This window comes from Toxorhynchites rutilus, chromosome 3 (genome assembly GCF_029784135.1).
Source record: "Toxorhynchites rutilus septentrionalis strain SRP chromosome 3, ASM2978413v1, whole genome shotgun sequence".
Taxonomy (NCBI): Eukaryota; Metazoa; Arthropoda; class Insecta; order Diptera; family Culicidae; genus Toxorhynchites; species Toxorhynchites rutilus.
This window is the reverse complement of record NC_073746.1, coordinates 234,976,188-234,984,061: the sequence shown is the minus strand read 5'-3', so window position 1 is coordinate 234,984,061 and position 7,874 is coordinate 234,976,188. Positions and strand designations below refer to the sequence as shown.

The 7,874-nt window shown below is 36.1% G+C and overlaps 1 protein-coding gene across 1 annotated transcript in view; it reads left to right on the top strand.

The window, feature by feature from the left end:
• Positions 1–635: 635 nt before the first annotated feature.
• LOC129778147 (protein tincar) overlaps positions 636–7,874 on the top strand; it is a 316,584-nt gene continuing 309,345 nt past the window's right edge. Inside the window, exon 1 of the mRNA XM_055784877.1 lies at positions 636–2,040. The gene's annotated coding sequence lies outside the window, so the exon portion shown is untranslated. The remainder of the gene's footprint in view (positions 2,041–7,874) is intronic.

Genomic DNA, 7,874 nt, shown 5'->3' with positions numbered 1-7,874 from the left:
ACCCGTGCGAACAAAATGGAACATTCGATGTCAGTCCACGGGGACCGAAGCGGGGCTCAAAGTGTTAAGGATGTGAGAAAGTGAGTTGCTGCAAAAAGAATAGTCATCTGTCGATGCGAAAACTTAGACTGTAACAGCTGTCCATATTCGAAGTCCTAATGAACAATAGGAACATCCATGTACGAGCTGTGGCATTCTGCTTTAGCCGCTATTTCTAGGTACATGACTAGTTATGGAATTAAAAGTTCTCCATTTTCCTGGCATCAGGCTTTCAGTGTTGCATGTGATAATTGTGAAAACATTAGATGGATAGATAGATAGACGGAAGTTTGTGGAACAATTTTAGATTAATATGTGTGATACGGATGAAGATAGAACGAATAAATAAATAAAGAGATAAAGAACAAAAAGGATTATCTAGAACCGGTAAGATTTCTACCAACACTGTCCAATTTGTTTAATAACAACGTGCGTCCACCCAAACAGAATGTTATTTTTGCGCATTTTCACTGCTCTGCTCTCGTTCGCTCTTTCTCCCCCGCAGCAGAGCCGCTCACTCTCTCAGATCGGGACATGCATTCATTTCGATGTTTTATGCTATCACAGTCGTCCAGAATACCATCAGCAGCGGCGAGGGAAGAAGCAGCAGCAGTGACAACATAACGCCTTCCATCGAGTGAGAGCGGCAGACAGGCTTATTCCTTCGTCGAGGGTTGTGGCGAGCGGATGCACTTTGTCGGTTTTTCCTCCAAATTCGGCATTTCGGTGGCAAGGAATATAGACACACAGACGTGCAGTGGGTCGTGGTTGAGAAGTGGTAGTAGTGGAAGGGGAAGAAAAAAGAACGGAATCGGTTGTGTGAAAACAAGGAGCAGTGAGTGAAACATTTGCGGGGGTTTGGAGTTGAAGAGCAAGGACGAATCCTTTTTTTATGTTCAACGTTCACAGAAATTTTAAAGTGTAGCAAAACAGATCTCGGAGCGTGGGAGGGAGAGCGAGAAGAAGCTGTTAACGCGAGAAAAGCAGAGAAAAGGTGATGTCCTTTTTCGTGTGGTATGTGAGTGGAGCAAAAAGCTAATTGTCGCACAGTGCAGCGAAGTGTCGTGAAAGAATTGAGTGGAACGAGGAATAGTGGGGGAATTATACTGCTTGGTATTGTTGTTTATCAAAGTGTTTGGAAGAAAAAGAGCACGAGAGTGGGAGGAGAGAAAGAGAAAAGCCTTCCGCCCACAAGCAGTGAGAGCAGGTGGTATCATCGCTTGGGTGGTGGGTGTTTGCAAATGCGTTGTGTTCAAAGTGTTTTCGTGCAATTGCTAATAATTGGAATTATATTATCGTGAGTTGAAAACATTCGGTACATTAAACTTACAGATAATTCACTAAGTTTCGGTTGATCAATCGTTGGAAAATTAGTTACATCATCGCAGAGAGGATTTGGGATGTAGATAAAAAAAAACACCGGCTCTAGAAAATAACACAACGGAAACATATGCAGTTCATTCAGTGTATATGGATTTGGTGATGTGACCTTCGAATTATTGATTTTCATACTGCATCAGCGTAATTCGTGTTTCCCGGAAGTAAAATAAAATATATATAGTGTACCACGTGAGCGTTGTGAATTTCCTAAATTATCATCTAAACAAATATTCTATTATTCACATATTATTAATCAACATACTCGCTGTACGCTGATGCTTCAATTGTGATCAAATCCTGAGGATAAGTGGAAGTATATCTCCTTGATTGAATTTGTTACAAACGGCCCAACTCGAGTCTCGGATAAAATTTGAACAAGTGAAAAACAACCGTTTAAATTAGTGCGAAAATAACATCAAAGTACGAATTGTGATTGACAGTGCAATATACAGTAAAAAATTGACCACTGAAGTGCGAGGTATAAAACGTGAAAACCCCGCACCCACTGCTATTTGCATTCGCTCAGATCGAACGTGGTGTGCTTCTGCCGCTTGGATTATGTGAATTCAGTTGCAGTCCAATTGGATGAGCTATTTTTAAGATTGCGCCGCACACTTTTCGGTAAGTGTTTGTTTTTTACATCCGTTATTCTCCAGGTAGAATGTGGATGTTTTTTTTAGATAATCTGCTTCTATTAAATTTATATTCGGATCCATTTCATGAATCTGACATCAACGTTCACTATATTACTAATATTATGGGTTTTTATTGAATAGATTTTGACATCTTATGCAGTATCGGACATGCTTTAACTTCAAAAGTGTCACGAAGTTTCCTCTTGTAAAATAATTGCGTAACGTGAACTTTCCAAGACTATATATTTTGTAGTTGCTCTTTTGAATTGAACCTACACCAGCCAGTGAAAATGCATATAACGGAAATAGCATCTATTCTCATTCAAGGAGTTTCGGTTATTTGGACATTTAACAATTTATAACAGCGCCGATCATGTCTCTACGAAAAATAGTTTGAATGAGATGGATTGTTAATGTGATATTTTCGTTCAGGAAGGCTATTCACCTGGCCCTTTGCGGTCGGAACTGATTTTCCTTGAAAGAGATTCTCTTATTTTTCCACGCTAATAATATTTTGGTAATACCGAGTACCGTTACCATAAAAACTCCGTATACATTCATGAGAAAGTTTACTATACATAAAAATTCGTTCAGAAAAAATATAAACTATTACCTCGTTGAATATAGTATTTAGTATAATCCCATGCTGTGGTGGCTAAGAGCAGACAAACGACCGCAAAGGGTTAGAGAGGAGGGTGTATACCAGGATTCACTGCGGTACGAAAGCAGTTTCTAGGATTCTCTTAACACTAGATTGCCCAATGAAGTCATTTTGACTGCTTTTCAATTTAATTTAGAAAAAAATATAATGTAAATAATGACACAATTTCTTAGAATGTTGTGACTTTTTGTACAGCATATAAATGCGTTTATTAATAATTAATTTTTTAATTTCTGGTATATACCTATGTGTTATACCTATATTGACCCATTCCATGAGGTTATGTACCAGAGAACCAAATTTCAAATCTAGTTTTAGGAGAAAATTGAAAACGTATTTTGAATAAGCACCAGTTATATCATGATTTTTTTATAACAAATTCAATTTTTATGCACCATCCTTTGAGAGAGACGAGTTCAAAAAACTACATAATTATATTTAAAAAATGTTTTAGGTTTTCACTATTTTTATGTTTCTTGAGATATCTCCGCACATGCGTAACCAAACTTCAATGTCTATATATCATTGAATGGGTGATTAAATGCTTGTTTGAAGAGCCGCGGGTAGACCTACGTTTCATTTTGTAATTTATGAGAAACAAGCATTTGAAAAACAGGTATTTTGAAGCGTTTTCACGTCACAAAAATAGAGCATTTTTTTAGTTTATCAGATGAACATAGGTTCAAACATTTTTATACTTGGGTTTCTCTGAGCAAACAATGAAGGCCAACAACCCACAAAATTTGGTTGAGATCGGTCCACAAATAGAGAAGTATCAACTGTCTTTCTCCTATGTTTTATCGACAATATATGAACGTATATTCCATAACATGAGATATAATCTTATTTAAACTTCCGGTTTGCTGATGGTAGTATTGAATGCTAAACAAATATGGAAACCCCATACGATATGGGCTTACCAGCGGAAGTCGAATATCGTATTCCGATGCCATTTTGGAATCAAGAATGGTGACTTCCGGTTCGTTAAAAACGGATACAAAAGACCGGGAATGGCATGAAATCCCACAATACGATCGTGGATGGTAATGTTGGCATATATCCATTGGTGCACGAAGAGGAATAAAAAAAAGAATAATGTTTGATAGTGAGAGATAGGTTTTAAGTGAGAGGGAGATAATGTTTAAGTGGAAAGAACTTAACCTTAGAGCGACGTGTGTGGAGTTATACAAAGAAAGTACACATACAAACGCACACGCAAACATCAACGATCAACGATCAACGATCAACGATCGAAATCAACGTCAAGGTCAAAGTCATCTTCAACACGCAAACGCCCTTGCACAGGTATGTGCGCCGATGCATACATAGTTTCTGATAGCAAAATCAAATGCGTTCCCCCTGTAGTGAGCGATGAATCGATGAATCAGGGTTGTGCTAACCATTTATGACAAGCGCCAGAGTGAACATGTGAAACAATCACAATATAAAAACTGGAGGTCGGTTTAGGACCACACCGACTTTTCCCAAATAAAGACATACCGTGTATTGCAGGTAACAGGTAGATTTAATTTATATAGCTTATTTTAATGAACATACATTTACAATAAGCATTTACAATTGCCTTGTTTCGCAATGTTTCACAATCTAAAAGAACATTGAACACAATCTAAATGAACATTGAACATTGAACATTGAAAGAACATTCAAGAATATTTCTTCTCTGTTTTTGAAGCAATGAAAACGCAAAATGGCGCTAAAACGCTAAAATGAAGAGAGCCAGAAAAAAGTAACCATGCTCTCAAATTGCCAGCGTTATGACACCTTTTATTTGATACTACTGAAACTTCGATAGGACGTACCGTTCCTGAGATACAAAGAGGGGTAGGTTCAGAATCACCCTAACGTGACCGGTGATCCTGAACCACATTTCCCTATAGGATGGATCTTTGGAAGTGGAAGGGGAGATCTCAGAGGAATGTGAGAGGTATTCAGAGTAATAAAAACATGAAAAATAGTATATAGCTTGCTACAATACGGTGAAATTCTTATTTAATACAACTTATTGATTGTGTCGTGACAACGCTTCGTGGAGACTGTTTAGTCGCACAGAGCGCGTTGTCACGTCACAAAATGTATGCCGTCAAAATGCATGTTCTTGCGAGTTTTTCGAAAAACTGAGTAGACAGAAATCTACGTTCATCTTTCATTGAAAAATCATAGAAAAAAGTTTATTTGTATGTTTTGAAACGGAACTTAAAAAAATGGGTTGGTTATATATATATATATTATATTACCGCAAGGTTGACGTGGGACTACCTTAGCTTAGTAATCATTTGTTTGTATTGATTAAATTTTTGATTGAATGAAACAATTTCCGAATTCTATTGAATTCAATATATTCGCGTTGTGAGAAAAAAATTGAACAAATGCAATGTCTCTAGTGTCTGTACGATCTTACCAGGTACCTAAGTTTAGAAGACCGTGTTAGGGAAACGCATTCTAGTCTGCACAAAGGTAAGCGAGTACAAAAGTACTCGCAGTTTGCATGTATTTTCAATGCCGATTTCCCCAGACACCTTGGTTTAGAAGTCATTATAGGTAATCAGATTTCAGTCGGAACAAAAATACTCCCGACCTGCATGAATTTGCAATCCCAATTTTCCTAGACACCTTGATTTTGAAGCCTGTGTTTAGGAAACATTTTTTAGTCGGAACAAAAATGCCCTCGACTTGCATGTATATGCAATGCCAATTTCCCCTCGCTCCATGGATTTGAAGTCTGTGTTAGGGAAACACATTTCAGTCGGAACAAAAATGCCCCCGATTGCATGAATTCGCAATGCAAATTTTCCCACGCTCCTTGGATTTGAAGTCTGTGTTAGGGAAACACATTTCGGTGGGAACAAAAGCTCCCCCTACTTTCAAGTATTTGAAATGTCGGTTTCGCCAATGCTGCTTGGTTTTGAAGTCTGTGTTAGGGAACACATTTCGGAGAGAACAAAAGTCCCCCTACTTTCATGTATTTGCAATTCCGATTTCCCCAAGGCTGCTTGGTTTTGAAGTCTGTGTTGGGGAAACCGTGAAGCGGGCCAATCAAAACGAGACAGTAAGGGCATTTAGATAACGATTAACATTTTACAGTTATTGAATTATTTACCTAATGGAAAATAACACTTTATTAATTGCGATAGATGCGTAGAAATATTCCCTATCAATTGATGCAAACATCTTCCAATTCAGTAGAAAATGTTCGAGTTATAAGCATTCGAAATCTTGCATTTTTTCCTGCATGTTCAGTGTTTATGTTTTCATTTTACCCCCCGTATATTCCGGTTAGACGTAGTCCCACGTCAATACAACATTAATTTTCAAAATTAATCCCGCAAAAAGACAGGTGTTGTCACGTCACAAAAGTATTGGGTTGACAACAAGCGAATTCAACTGCAAAATATTCTCCAACAGAAGATTCTTGTAGGAAATTTTCTCAATTTCACTTTAAAATCGTTTACCATTTGGAAATCGTATGATTTATACATGAAAACGAGAAAAAAACTGTTTTTAGTGAGTCAAACCGTCGTCACGTCACGCTGGAATGGTTCTATTGCCCAAAAGCAGTCATTGTGGACTGCTTATAAAATTTAAAAAAAATGGAATGACTCTTATTATTGAGTTGAGTAAGCTTTTAATATGAACAGTTCTAAACGAAAGTTATATTTTTTTTCGATTACCGTCACATGATAGCATACATGGATATGATAAATTGTCGATTTAGGTGTATGCAGTTCCTCAATAAGGAATACATGTTATTCGAATCTTTATACAGTGATACTTGTTCTAACAAGTTGATTATTCTATTTCTTTTGCGCCCTAAACTAAGAAAACAAATGTCGAATAGAATTTATTTTAAAAACTAACAAACATTAGTGAAGATTGCTCTGATAAAAAATCAAAAGCAAAGAATTATAGAGTATCAAAAAGTTCCTCCAACTTGCATGTATTTGTAATGCCGATTTCCCCAGGCACCTTGATTTTGAAGTCCAACTGTAGACTTCAAAATCAAGGTATATATATTATTTATATAATATATTATTTTATTCATTTTCACTGTAATCAATTGTTGTGGAGTGCTTAAAATGATTGATGTAAAATTCTCGTGCATCTATCAGAAAATGACTGAGCAATAATTGTAAGTACAAAAGGAAGCTTCTATCTTCGATTTCGACCAAATTTGTTTGTTATGGAGTGCCGAAATCGATCGACGCAAAAATCTCAATTCATCATGAAATGACTGAGCAATAAGCGTTAGATATTGGACATTTTTCACGATGCGATCGATTTTCGTTTTTCAATTTGTACCCTCAATATGTTCCCGAAAGACGTAATCCTACGTCAAAAGTTAGAAAAAGGAAACTAAAAAATTGCAAAATTTACTTAAATAAGACCTAAAAATTTTTGGTCGGAAAAAGAAATGTAGGAAATTTGTTATGTCTTAATCTAATATATGCGATAAGCAACAAAACTACCATTGTTGCTTATGCAACTGTTCCGATTTTTTTCAACGAAGTTTATCTATATTTTCCGTTAAAATTTCCTATAATAAATTTTACAATTTAGAATTTTGTTTAATATTTTCGAATTCAACTTACGTTTTATAATTCTTCTGTCGTATTACTCGGAGTAAATAATTCAATCAATCGATACGTTAATTTGAGCAAAATCCTAAATCCAAAATTTTAGATTAGCAAATTGTTCATCTTTTTTTAAATTATAAGTAAGAATTTACCGTGAATATTGATTACTAACTGTGCCCTGCCACGCTTTGCTGTGGCACATATCGGTTACATGGTTGAGTTGATTTCTTTTCAATTTTTCATGTCGTAACAACTATCCAAGAAGTGTAGGTTAATTTGTATATTGTATCATACTTCGAGCTTAATCGGTTCCGAACTATTCGAGTTTTTAACGCGTAGACAAATGAACACCACATTTTTATATATAGAGAGATAGAGATGGATGAGGGAAATCGATAAATTTTAAATCATTTCGAAACACAATTTGTGTTCACGATTTTGTCAAATACTTGGAAAAAAATGTTTCCTTCACATAGAACCCATATTTAATACGGAATGGTCGATTTTCATTAGAAGCCTAATTTCAGAAATGCCCTATGGCCATATGAAAAACCATTTTTCTCCAAT